Genomic DNA, 14,869 nt, shown 5'->3' with positions numbered 1-14,869 from the left:
GGTGATCTATGCAAGTGATGTCCCTGTTACTTTAATTAATCCCCTGAGGCCAAAGGAAGACCCCGGAGCAGCAGGACCGGACCACAGTGAGAGACACCAGAGCACCGGGGAAAGTTGAGTATGGGCAATTTTTTTTTAACTTCCCCAGCCTCCTTGTGAAGAGACGGTTATCCTGGACAAGTCTTTTAATATGGATCCATCTGCAGGCATATAAAAGGGGTTTTACTTCATCTAGATAAACATGAAGGGATTGTTAGATTCATCTGATGGACATCTGTTCCTGTTTAACCTTATCACCTATGTAACTGTATTAGTAAGTTATTAAACCAATGATACATTTGTAATTTATTTGATTCTTTTTTTCAGATTATCCTATTATTATTATTATTATTATTATTATTATTTTTCTTTTTGATACAATTTATTTAAGTGTCATTAACAAAAGTACGAGTGCAATGAGTGACAGCCGTATACAGACGGAATACAGACGGAGAAAGAATGCTTACACTACACAAACAATACTGTCACCTCCATCATCCTTCTGGGATTTCCTAATCTTCAAAACTTCACATTTCTCTTCTTCTCTCTGCTGGTTCTTATATACTGTGGGACCATCTCAGGAAACCTTCTTATCGCGATCTTGTACTTAGTGAGTAAATCCCTTCGGTCCCCCATGTACTTCTTCATTACACAGCTCTCATTGTGTGACCTCTTGATGACCACAGATATTGTCCCCGTCCTAATTCACACTGTCCTGTATGGAGGGAGTTCTATGATGCTCATCGGCTGCATCGTCCAGTTTTCTATCTGTGGTATCTCAGGCTTCTCGGAATGTCTTCTCCTGTCGGTGATGTCTTATGACCGGTATGTGGCCATCTGTAACCCCCTCCACTATCACTCCATTATAAATCATATGTTTTGTGTGACATCAATAAATGTGATTTGGTTGGCTGGCTTTACGGCCACATTGATCTACATCATTTCTATCCATAATCTGTATTTCTGTGGACCGCGTGTCATTGACCATTTCTACTGTGACTTAGAACCTATCCTGCAGCTCTCCTGCTCCGATATATCCATAATACACACACAGAGTCTTATATTAGGATTCATATTTGCAATTTCCCCTTTAATAGTCATAGTCATGTCCTATGTGTACATTGTCCTCACCATCCTGAAGATCCCATCCAATACCGGGAGACATAAAGCCTTCTCCACCTGCAGCTCCCACCTCACTGTGGTCTCCATATTCTATGGGACATTAATCCAGTTTATTTATTTCCAACAAGAGGAGAATCTCTGACCCTGGGCAAGGTCCTATCTCTGATATATACTATAGTAACCCCACTGGTTAACCCCATTATATACACCCTGAGGAACAAAGACTTTAAAGTAGCTTTTCAGAATATTAAACTTGTCTTCTAAGAAAGATATGAAATCTTAAAAATGTTCACACAATTAAATCATTACATTTTAAAATTTTAGTGAACATCACACAGATGGGTAAGGGTCAGTAAATTTTACAACCCTCAGATGCAGCAGAGCTGACAGTGTGAGGAACCCTGCTACACCTGAGATGTAGCAGAGCTGACTTCAGGGTTCAGCACACAGTCAGCTCTGCTGCATCTCAGGTGTAGCAGGGTTCAGCGTGCGCTCAACGTTGCTACATCTCAGGTGTAGCAGAGCTGTGCGCTCAACACTGCTACATTTGAGATTGGACCACAATGGAGACTGCTGTGGACCGATCTTAGACTCCGCCTCCTCCGGAAGAATCAACGTTGATTGGCCGAATGCTGTACTCTGTATGGCATTCGGCCTATCAACACTGGTCAATGCATCCCTATGGGAAAAAGTCAGCTCGTGCATATCGCAAGCTGACAGGGATCCCGACCAGATAGAGCCCCAAAGAGCTGGGTGAGTAACATTCCCCCCTAAATACAGGTAATCCCTAGCTAACCCTCCTGTACATCTGTCCCTGTCTCACAGTCACATAGTTCACAGTCTCATATGACCCGGATCTGAAATCCACCATTCGTATGAATCCAAGGTCACCTGATTTAGCCAGCCAATTACTTTTTCTGATTTTTTTTCACTGCCTCCGTTGTCGTAATTCCTGTCCCACCTCCGCTGCACAGTTATTGGTGCAAAAAAAGCGCCAGAGAAGGTGGGAGGGGATACTAATTTTTAGTGCGTTTGCGATTGAATATCAAGTTGATCGAACGCCATTTGCTCATCTCTAATAGTGTATAATGATTGTTGTCATCATGACTGTTCCATAGACAGAAGAAACACATCCCCTAACTGTAGGCCAAGCAGCAGCGCTACCACTGTCAGTTCATCACAAATTGTCCATTCATGTTCTGAGTATTTGATCATTTCCCATTAGCCTCCGTTCACTAGGAACATGTGACCATCTAATTCCATCATACGACCATTTACATCAGTACAGAGACAGACATCACTTTTCATTGCATGGCATCATCTAACTTGGTGTGTCGATGACAAAAGTGTGACGTTTTGGTGCCGGACAGGTCTGGGTACGTCCATTGGAATATTTCCAATATATAATGCATTCATATTATAACTGAATAGGCTTTACATGTATAACTTAATTTCTAGACATGTCAGACAAATTCTGAGTTCATATTTGGAATCAGCTGCTCATTTTAGTATAAAATTCATTGTTGCGCGGTGTTATCATATATGTGCTACACATGTGTTACACAGTTTAAGAAGCTCTTAGAACAATAAGCAGGGAGTTAAATGATGCTGCCTAGATGGAGTGGACTTTATGGTCCCAAATAGGGGTGAATAGATAGGATTGATGTGATTATCCGAGTAGACCTGCAGGATTAGCAGATATTATTTTGTGTCCAATGTTAGTAACATCATACAGATCATTGACTGGCCCATTAGAGATTCATCATGCATTGCACAGTGAAGATACAGAGGAAACATGTAAATGTGATGACCTTCCATCTCAACCAATAATGAGTGGTAGGTGAGACCTCCAGCGCTAATGTCACAGACACAATGTAATGTACTTTGAAAGGCGAGGAAGAGCCATCATGTGATAAAGAAAGCTAGGGGACCGACATGTTACTCCTCACTCCATGATCCAAAGCTATTACTCCAGAAACAACAACAGTTGTAATAGAACTATAATATAATAGGTGGAGGAGAAGCAGAACACAATTGTGTTAGATTTTAGGCTCCGTTCTCACGGAGTAACGCGCCGCTCATCTAGACACGTAAACAGGTGTCAGAGCGTGGCGCTTCAAAACAGATCCCATTGACTTCAATGGGTGCCGGTTTATGCGCGCTACACATTGAAATCAACGGGTTAAAAAGCCTCCCATTGATTTTAACGTGTAGCGCGCATAAGCCATGATAACGGAGCCTTATCAATTACCGGCAGATAGATAAATCATAGAAGTGGAGGGAGGGATAATTTCTGCAATGTGCTGTGTAAACCTGTGAGTGCGCAGAATTCCACAGACCTTGGACAGGTAATCATTTGCCAATAACATAATTTTGTTAAGTATTTTTTGCAATAGAAGCAGTTTGATCTATAACTGTTGACTGTATAAGTGTCTTACATCGGGTTACCCAATATACAATACTCTGTGGCTGTAACAGCAAAACATGGACACGGCCTGTGCTATTCTCAAAAATTTCAGTTTTGGAGAGGTTTCATTGGCTATCTAATATACATACAAACTGCTGTTGTAATGGCAAAACATTATTACTTGTTTTATTTTGGTTACTCAATATACAACAAACAGTCCTTATAACTTCAAAACAGAGAGCTAATAAAGCTAATAAACAGTGTGATGCAATTGGAAAATCTGAAAAAAAAAAATAACTTCAAGGGTTTTTTTTCAATATTTATAAAGAAAAAGTGCCACCATTTTAACAGCAAAAATATAAAAGCTGACTGACCATTTCTAGTCTATTAGTCACTGACCAGGTTACCCTTTTAGGGCTTTGTTATATTTCTTGAAATAGTTTATTGTAAAAAAAATAAAAAAAAAGAAATTCACACAGAGGATAAGTGATTGAGGAGGAATCACTTGTGCATGGATCAGCAATAAGAATGTAGATGGCAACAGCAACACTACTTCTGGTCTTGACAGCCCTTTCAGTAGCCACAGCGTTGTTATATACCATGTTTCTCCGAAAATAAGACCTAACCCGAAAATAAGCCTTAGAATGACTTTTTCAGGAGTTTTGGAGTATTTTTGAAATATGAGCCCTACTCCAAAAATAAGCCCTACCCCAAAAGTAAGCCCTACTCTGAAAATAAGCCCTAGCTCCAGTTCATTAAAAAAAGGGTCCAGACAGCTATACATGTAAAAAATTAAATAGAATACAGCAGAACCAATACACATCACCCTTCATCAATGAAAGCAGACACCCCAAAAAGAATTGCACCCCCAAGAGATTCACACGATCACTTTAATGGAGTTATCTATCCAAGATGGTGCTAGTGAGAGAGTTCTCCACAACAATAAGGGTTGCCGGTTTTTCCAAAACATATTGGGTAGTTCCTTTGGCATGACCATGTTGTGGCTGCCTCCAGTCATCAGGGGGAGCCAATTGCTACACTTGGCTGCAGTGGAACACTTCTACAATGGTAAGGGGCCTGAGACAAGAGTAACTCAGATCTGTGTGTGATAGCCCATCCACCATTAGCAAATGCCAACTCTAAATTGTTTTGGGTGTAAGGGGATCTGGCGAGTGGATTGTTGTTTATGGAGACAAAAAAATAAGACATCCCCTGAAAATAAGCACTAGCCTATCTGTTGGAGCAAAAAACTATATAGGACCCTGTCTTATTTTCGAGGAAATGTGGAACTTCCTGAGAATAAAGACATTTTTGTAAGCAGTGAAGCACACATGCTGAGTCATTCTTGTGTTCCTGCTCCTCCTCTTTTGTAACATATAATTAAACCCCTTCTCCCCAGGAGGAATTTTTCGATTTTCGTTTTTGATTGACCAAACCCCATAAGTTTTTATTTTTTCCTTCCACTTACAGAGCTGTATGAGGGCCTTAGTTTGTGGGACAAATTGTTATTCCATTTATTGTTCTGTACAATATAATGGGAAACTGGCAAAAAAATTCAGAATGGGGTGGAATTGGAGAAATGGTGCATTTGTGTGACTTTCTTACAGGTTTTTTTTTTTTGTTGTTGTTTTTATGGCGTTTCCTCTGCAGCCAAAATGACATATAAAGTTGAGCAGTTACATAGGGTCATGCAGTTGCATAAACAGGGTGTTATTAACAAGTGGACTACGTGGAGACACGGGGCGGCTCATAACCCGACTTACTCTCCCGATAATGTATATATCGCCTATGAGCCCTATGGGCATAGCTATGGAAGGCACTATGATGTGGTCTCACCCCCATCTAGTGCTTATAGGATCCATCAGGAGCCAGGAAATATAGGAATTATAGAAGAATAACCCTAATGGGTCTATAATGAAAGTTATAGCTGCCTAAACAACGTGTTCAAAAAAACCTAAAAGTGCGTCTGGGCAATAACCAGGGAGAATGGCACTGCCATGAAATGGTTAAAGAGTCTCCCCGTAAGGTCGGACCCGTAACACGCTCTACATGGTGGTTTGTTTTTCTTACAGTAAATCCTTGAAGATTTTATCCCAATTGACCCATTAGACTCAATCTATTCCTGTACCCGGGGGAGACTGTCAGAGACTGCTCTGTACTCTCCGGATATCGATCACCAGCACATGAAGGTATAAAATGGTAGAGTTCTAGAGCTTTAGACAATTCTATTCTTCCATCTGCCGTGGCACTATGTGGCATTTCTCTCACTCTCTAGCAGAACCATAAGGTCATGATCTGTGGCACATGTGGCCGGACCACACAGCACAGAGTAATCCGAGGTGAGCAAATACAATGTTATAGACTGGGAATGTATCACATCAGATGGGGGAAGAATCTGCCCCAAATATGATATTATTGCTAGGTGGGCACCGCTTACATCTTGTATCACCCCAGACTGATGTACGGTAGGGTAACCTGGGACATCGTGTCTTAGACAAGACTTGTGCACCCTCAGATGATCTACAGAGGTATGGCCTGAGATAGTGGCAGAATGGTGGACAATCTACAGTAGGATCTATCGAAAACAAAGCTCAATCTACTGGATCCCACCGTCACTTATTCATGCAGTGCCTCAGCAATCTCGGGGTGTGCACAGAGTCTTTTAGGAACGTAGAAGACTCATCCAGCACTCCAGTCTAATAAAAGTGATCAATCTCTATGTATTACAATATAGCAGATATCAGTGTATATATTCTGAGCTCGGGGGCTGAGTATGATAAGCAGCTCTTGTTGTAACTTGTAAGATGTGATGAAATACAGAAAATACAGTAGGAGGCGAGGTAAAGAATATCCAGAGGTCAGAGGTCCGATGAGACACCGTTTATGTAATGTCAGATTCTTCGGACTTTAAATATCCATATTACATCTGTAACTAAGGTTCATGTTATTGTAAAAATAGCAGATTACCAGAACAAGCTCCATACACACACTGCATGAATCTCAGCTCTGGAGTATAATACAGGATAAGTAATGTAATGTATGTACACAGTGACTGCACCAGCAGAATAGTGAGCGCAGCTCTGGAGTATAATACAGGATAAGTAATGTAATGTATGTACACAGTGACTGTACCGGCAGAATAGTGAGCGCAGCTCTGGAGTATAATACAGGATAAGTAATGTAATGTATGTACACAGTGACTGTACCAGCAGAATAGTGAGTGCAGCTCTGGAGTATAATACAGGATAAGTAATGTAATGTATGTACACAGTGACTGTACCAGCAGAATAGTGAGCGCAGCTCTGGAGTATAATACAGGATAAGTAATGTAATGTATGTACACAGTGACTGCACCAGCAGAATAGTGAGCGCAGCTCTGGAGTATAATACAGGATAAGTAATGTAATGTATGTACACAGTGACTGTACCGGCAGAATAGTGAGCGCAGCTCTGGGGTATAATACAGGATAAGTAATGTAATGTATGTACACAGTGACTGTACCGGCAGAATAGTGAGCGCAGCTCTGGGGTATAATACAGGATAAGTAATGTAATGTATGTACACAGTGACTGCACCGGCAGAATAGTGAGCGCAGCTCTGGAGTATAATACAGGATAAGTAATGTAATGTATGTACACAGTGACTGTACCAGCAGAATAGTGAGCGCAGCTCTGGAGTATAATACAGGATAAGTAATGTAATGTATGTACACAGTGACTGTACCAGCAGAATAGTGAGCGCAGCTCTGGAGTATAATACAGGATAAGTAATGTAATGTATGTTGTAAAAGCGGGTGCTTGGGGCTGGTTGTCAGGCAAGTAAAACACACGTGAAGCTTGGTCTTCAGGTTCACACTGGTGCTTGGTTTATTTAGGTGCAAATTCACAAAGTTCAACATAAACAGCTTTCTTCAGCAAAAAGGAAAAGAAAAGGCTTACTTCAGCCACAAGGCAATGCAGTTCACAAACTTTAGCAGGCTGGCCCTTCTGGTTCTCCACAGCTACACTGGGTTTGGGTCCTCAACTCTCAATAGCAGCAGCAGTAATGAAAGTCAGACACACCCTCCTGACTTCACAGGGTTAAGGCTCCAAATTTGCTGCACGAAAACTCAGGGCCAGAGCTTGGAACCTGGGTCTATGACTACCCCCAAGACCCGGAACTGGATTCATTATTTATCTAGTGGCGAGGAGCCATCTCAATGGGATATACCTTCCCTCCACCACTTTTCCCTCCACTTGCCTACATATCCTCCCCCTCTGCCCAAAGCCGTAGGTCTGGGCACCTTTAGAAAAAAAACAATGGGTTCTGGACAAGGCATCTGCATTTGTATGAGCCTTTCCGGGTCTATGCTCGACTGTAAAGTCAAAATCCTGCAGCAGCAAAAACCAGCGTGTCACTCTCGCATTATTCCCCTTATTTTTACTCATCCACTTCAGTGGAGCATGATCGGAGATGAGCCTGAATTTTCTGCCTAAGAAATGGAATAGTTCCTCTCTGCAGAACTTAATTTCCGGCTTAGATACATTACCGGGTGTTCCTCTCCATTGACCTCTTGTGACAATACAGCTCCTAAGCCGACCTCTGAGGCATCAGTTTGCACTATAAAATCTTTTGAGAAGTCTGGTGCTACTGGTTGTCTACAAAGGGCTGTTTTAAGATTTTGAAAAGCCCTCTCTGCCTCGGGTGACCACTGTACCATCACTGATTTTCTTCCCTTAGTTAAGTCAGATAAGGGTGCTGCTATGCTAGCGAAATTGGGTACAAACCGCCGGTAATACCCCACGATTCCTAAAAATGCTCTCACCTGTCTTTTTGTGAGTGGGCGAGGCCAGCTTTGTATGGCATCTACTTTATTATTTTGGGGTTTAATCAAACCCCTCCCTACAACATAGCCTAAATACCTCGCCTGCTCCATGCCTATGGCACATTTTTCTGGGTTGGCCGTAAACCCTGCTTTTTTAAGAGAATCCAAAACAGCCTGAACCTTGTTCAAATGGCTGCTCCAGTCTAGACTAAAAATAACTATGTCGTCTAGATAGGCTGCCGCATATTCTTTGTGTGGGGTAAGGATGGTATCCATGGCCCTTTGGAAGGTGGCAGGAGCTCCCTTCAAACCAAATGGCATCCTGACGTATTGGAAACAACTGTCAGGGGTGGAAAACGCCGTCTTCTCCCTGGCATCTTTAGCCAGTGATATCTGCCAATACCCCTTTGTCAGATCTAGGGTGGTTATGTACCTGGCTGGACCCAACCTTTCAATGAGCTCATCTACCCGTGGCATAGGGTAAGCATCCATTTTTGAAACCTCATTAAGCTTTCTAAAGTCATTACAAAAACGCCAAGTCCCATTAGGTTTGGGAACCAGTACAATCGGACTAGACCAGTCACTCTTGGACACTTCAATTACTCCCAGAGATAACATCCTCTGCACCTCTTCTGAAACAATCTTCCTACGGGCCTCAGGTATTCTATAGGGTTTTATTTTTACTTTTACGTGTGGTTCTGTAATGATCTCATGCTCTATCACAGTGGTACACCCCGGTAAACCAGAAAACATTTCCTTCTTGTGTTGCAGGAATTCTCTTGTTTCGTGTTTCTGAGAAGTGGACAGAGTCTCTGCTATTCCCACTTTGTGGTGTTCTGACTCTACAACTGTGGAAGGGGAGGTTACCGTGACCAAAGACTCCCTTTCTCTCCAGGGTTTGACCAGATTTACATGGTAAATCTGTATGGGTTTCCTTTTCCCTGGTTGGTGCACCTTGTAATTTACCTCTCCAACCCTTTCCAATATCTCAAAAGGGCCCTGCCACTTAGCCAGGAACTTGCTTTCTACCATGGGAACAAGTATTAGGACCCGGTCCCCAGGACTGAACACTCTCACTCTGGCAGAGCGATTGTACACCCTCTTTTGCATTTCCTGCGCCTTCTGTAAATGTTCTTTTACTATGGGCATTATCTTGGAGATTCTCTCCTTCATGTTTGCCACATGTTCTATAACACTGCGGTATGGCGTGGACTCAGATTCCCATGTTTCCTTAGCAAGGTCTAAGAGACCACGGGGATGTCTACCGTATAATAACTCAAACGGGGAGAACCCTGCAGAGGCCTGAGGAACTTCCCTAATAGAAAATAGCAGGTACGGTAACAGGCAATCCCAATCTTTTCCATCTTTTTCGACAGCCTTTTTTAACATGGCCTTTAGGGTTTTATTAAATCTCTCTACCAGACCGTCAGTTTGGGGATGGTACACAGAGGTTCTCAACTGTCTGATTTTAAAAACCTTACAGAGTTCCTTCATGACCTTAGACATAAAAGGTGTACCCTGGTCTGTCAAGATTTCCTTGGGAATCCCCACCCTAGTGCACATATGAAACAGCTCCTTGGCTATGCACTTGGCTGTGGGCTTCCTTAAAGGGACCGCCTCTGGATACCTGGTGGCATAGTCCAGTATAACCAAAATATATTGATGCCCTCTGCCTGACTTCACCAAGGGCCCTACAATATCCAAAGCAATCCGTTCAAAAGGAACCTCAATGACAGGCAAAGGTATCAAGGGATTCCTGAAATGTGCAACAGGAGCATTTACCTGGCAGGTTGGACAAGACTTACAATAGTTCTCTATTTCTTTATAGCACCCTGGCCAATAGAACCTTTGAAAAATACGTTCCCTGGTCTTGTCAGATGCTAAGTGACCCCCTAATACATGAGAGTGGGCCATATCCAACACCATTTTCCTGTACTGTATGGTTTAGGAACCAGTAGCTGTTCTACAGTTTCATCATTAACCCTTGTCACACGGTATAATAAGTTGTCTTGCACCTCAAAATACGGATACCGCAGTTCAGCCCCTGGTTCCGGGGGTACACCATTTAAAACTGTCACACTTTCAAAGGCGGTTTTTAGGGTGGGATCTTGTAGTTGTGCAGTCCCAAAGTTAACCCTCGATACCTCAAGGTCTGGGAGTACGGACTCCGTATCTGTGGGCTCATCCTCATCCCCTAATAACACGGCCAGAGGAAAGTTATCTGTCCCTTGAGCGTTTTCTTCACGCCCTGAAGACACCCTATCTGCAACAGACATTTTTACATCAGAAGGTGACAGCGTATCCCACAATTCCCAAAATAAAGGAAAGTCCTGCCCTAATATCATCTCATACAGCAGGTTTTTAACCACACCCACTTTATGGTTGACACTCCCACACACAGTCTGTATGTGTACTTGGGCCACCGGATAGTTCTTGGTGTCCCCATGTATGCACACCACGCCCATAACTTGCCCTGGGTCACACAAAACAGGGAGCAGTTCATCTCTGACCAGGGTTACCAGACTCCCTGAGTCCAGTAGTGCCATGACTTTGGTGCCATTAAGAGTAAGCTGACACTTTTGGGGTCTGTCCAGGTCAATGGTTATGGCGCTGCACACTGGGTGGGCAAACATAGAGCAGTGTTGTGCCAAGTTGCAGTCTATGGGCTCCTGCTCTGCAGGACAGTGTGCAACAATATGTCCCTTGGTCGGCTGACACCACCTTTTACCAACCCTGGGGACAGCCCTGGGTGTCTGCAGCGGAGTTTTCTCCCTAGTTGGATGTAAGGCACAATTTTCAGCGGTAATGTACCTCTCCACCAACTCAGCAAGTCTGTCTGCGTTGTCTGGACTTCCCTGGATAACCCAGCGCTGTAATGGAGCAGGGAGAGCACTTACATAGTGATCCATAGCGACTCTCTCCACCATCTGTTCTGGGGTAAGCGTCTCAGGACATAACCATTTTCAGACCAGATGGAACAGGTCATACATCTGGGACCGTGGCGGTTTTTCCAGAGAAAAGGACCGCTGCTGCACCCGCTGTGCCTGGACTGCCACACTGACTCCTAAACGGGCAAGTATCTCCGCTTTCAACTTGCTGTAGTCCTTAGAGTCTTGTACAGTCAAATCAAAATATGCCTTTTGCGGCTCGCCAGTCAGGTAGGGAGCCAGTACCTCCGCCCACTGCTCCTTAGGCAGCTTTTCACTGTCTGCAGTGCGTTCAAATATAGTCAGGTATGCCTCCACATTGTCCTCAGCAGACATTTTCTGTAATGAGGCACGTACCTTTTCCCGGACATCATGGACAGGAGCGGCTACAGGTACACCTGTCTTTGCTGCAACCATTTTCAGGAGAGCTGCCATTTGCTCCATCAGCAAGTGATTCATCTCTTGCTGTTGCACAGTAGAGCGCACCAACTGCTGGACCAGCTCCTCCATAGCTCTGGTATTGTCCTTTGGCGCTGTGGCGGCCTCCACCCAAGATATACACAGCTGAAACGGCTATCTTCAATGGTTTGTTGCACCAAACAACGACACTTGCCTGCCCGCGTCCTCCACCATATGTAAAAGCGGGTGCTTGGGGCTGGTTGTCAGGCAAGTAAAACACACGTGAAGCTTGGTCTTCAGGTTCACACTGGTGCTTGGTTTATTTAGGTGCAAATTCACAAAGTTCAACATAAACAGCTTTCTTCAGCAAAAAGGAAAAGAAAAGGCTTACTTCAGCCACAAGGCAATGCAGTTCACAAACTTTAGCAGGCTGGCCCTTCTGGTTCTCCACAGCTACACTGGGTTTGGGTCCTCAACTCTCAATAGCAGCAGCAGTAATGAAAGTCAGACACACCCTCCTGACTTCACAGGGTTAAGGCTCCAAATTTGCTGCACGAAAACTCAGGGCCAGAGCTTGGAACCTGGGTCTATGACTACCCCCAAGACCCGGAACTGGATTCATTATTTATCTAGTGGCGAAGAGCCATCTCAATGGGATATACCTTCCCTCCACCACTTTTCCCTCCACTTACCTACAATGTACACAGTGACTGTACCAGCAGAATAGTGAGCGCAGCTCTGGAGTATAATACAGGATAAGTAATGTAATGTATGTACACAGTGACTGTACCGGCAGAATAGTGAGCGCAGCTCTGGAGTATAATACAGGATAAGTAATGTAATGTATGTACACAGTGACTGTACCAGCAGAATAGTGAGCGCAGCTCTGGAGTATAATACAGGATAAGTAATGTACAGTATGTACACAGTGACTGCACCAGCAGAATAGTGAGCGCAGCTCTGGAGTATAATACAGGATAAGTAATGTACAGTATGTACACAGTGACTGCACCAGCAGAATAGTGAGCGCAGCTCTGGAGTATAATACAGGATAAGTAATGTAATGTATGTACACAGTGACTGCACCAGCAGAATAGTGAGCGCAGCTCTGGAGTATAATACAGGATAAGTAATGTAATGTATGTACACAGTGACTGTACCGGCAGAATAGTGAGCGCAGCTCTGGGGTATAATACAGGATAAGTAATGTAATGTATGTACACAGTGACTGCACCAGCAGAATAGTGAGCGCAGCTCTGGAGTATAATACAGGATAAGTAATGTAATGTATGTACACAGTGACTGCACTAGCAGAATAGTGAGCGCAGCTCTGGAGTATAATACAGGATAAGTAATGTAATGTATGTACACAGTGACTGTACCAGCAGAATAGTGAGCGCAGCTCTGGAGTATAATACAGGATAAGTAATGTAATGTATGTACACAGTGACTGCACCAGCAGAATAGTGAGCGCAGCTCTGGAGTATAATACAGGATAAGTAATGTATGTACACAGTGACTGTACCAGGAGAATAGTGAGCGCAGCTCTGGAGTATAATACAGAATAAGTAATGTAATGCATGTACACAGTGACTGTACCAGCAGAATAGTGAGCGCAGCTCTGGAGTATAATACAGGATAAGTAATGTACAGTATGTACACAGTGACTGCACCAGCAGAATAGTGAGCGCAGCTCTGGAGTATAATACAGGATAAGTAATGTACAGTATGTACACAGTGACTGCACCAGCAGAATAGTGAGCGCAGCTCTGGAGTATAATACAGGATAAGTAATGTAATGTATGTACACAGTGACTGCACTAGCAGAATAGTGAGCGCAGCTCTGGAGTATAATACAGGATAAGTAATGTAATGTATGTACACAGTGACTGTACCAGCAGAATAGTGAGCGCAGCTCTGGAGTATAATACAGGATAAGTAATGTAATGTATGTACACAGTGACTGCACCAGCAGAATAGTGAGCGCAGCTCTGGAGTATAATACAGGATAAGTAATGTATGTACACAGTGACTGTACCAGGAGAATAGTGAGCGCAGCTCTGGAGTATAATACAGGATAAGTAATGTAATGTATGTACACAGTGACTGTACCAGCAGAATAGTGAGCGCAGCTCTGGAGTATAATACAGGATAAGTAATGTACAGTATGTACACAGTGACTGCACCAGCAGAATAGTGAGCGCAGCTCTGGAGTATAATACAGGATAAGTAATGTACAGTATGTACACAGTGACTGCACCAGCAGAATAGTGAGCGCAGCTCTGGAGTATAATACAGGATAAGTAATGTAATGTATGTACACAGTGACTGCACCAGCAGAATAGTGAGCGCAGCTCTGGAGTATAATACAGGATAAGTAATGTAATGTATGTACACAGTGACTGTACCGGCAGAATAGTGAGCGCAGCTCTGGGGTATAATACAGGATAAGTAATGTAATGTATGTACACAGTGACTGCACCAGCAGAATAGTGAGCGCAGCTCTGGAGTATAATACAGGATAAGTAATGTAATGTATGTACACAGTGACTGCACTAGCAGAATAGTGAGCGCAGCTCTGGAGTATAATACAGGATAAGTAATGTAATGTATGTACACAGTGACTGTACCAGCAGAATAGTGAGCGCAGCTCTGGAGTATAATACAGGATAAGTAATGTAATGTATGTACACAGTGACTGCACCAGCAGAATAGTGAGCGCAGCTCTGGAGTATAATACAGGATAAGTAATGTATGTACACAGTGACTGTACCAGGAGAATAGTGAGCGCAGCTCTGGAGTATAATACAGGATAAGTAATGTAATGTATGTACACAGTGACTGTACCAGCAGAATAGTGAGCGCAGCTCTGGAGTATAATACAGGATAAGTAATGTATATACACAGTGACTGCACCAGCAGAATAGTGAGTACAGCTCTGTAGTATAATACAGGATAAGTAATGTAATGTATGTACACAGTGACTGCACCAGCAGAATAGTGAGCGCAGCTCTGGAGTATAATACAGGATAAGTAATGTAATGTATGTACACAGTGACTGTACCAGCAGAATAGTGAGCGCAGCTCTGGAGTATAATACAGGATAAGTAATGTAATGTATGTACACAGTGATTGCACCAGCAGAATAGTGAGCGCAGCTCTGGAGTATA

The 14,869-nt window shown here is 43.3% G+C and overlaps 1 pseudogene; it reads left to right on the top strand.

Annotated features, from left to right (window-relative positions):
- Positions 1-241: 241 nt before the first annotated feature.
- Positions 242-1,425, top strand: LOC142188749 (olfactory receptor 6B2-like; annotated as a pseudogene).
- The last annotated feature ends 13,444 nt before the right edge of the window (positions 1,426-14,869 follow it).

The sequence above is a fragment of the Leptodactylus fuscus genome, unplaced genomic scaffold (genome assembly GCF_031893055.1).
Source record: "Leptodactylus fuscus isolate aLepFus1 unplaced genomic scaffold, aLepFus1.hap2 HAP2_SCAFFOLD_734, whole genome shotgun sequence".
Taxonomy (NCBI): domain Eukaryota; kingdom Metazoa; phylum Chordata; class Amphibia; order Anura; family Leptodactylidae; genus Leptodactylus; species Leptodactylus fuscus.
The sequence above is the reverse complement of the archived record's forward strand: the minus strand, read 5'-3'. Positions and strand labels throughout refer to the sequence as shown.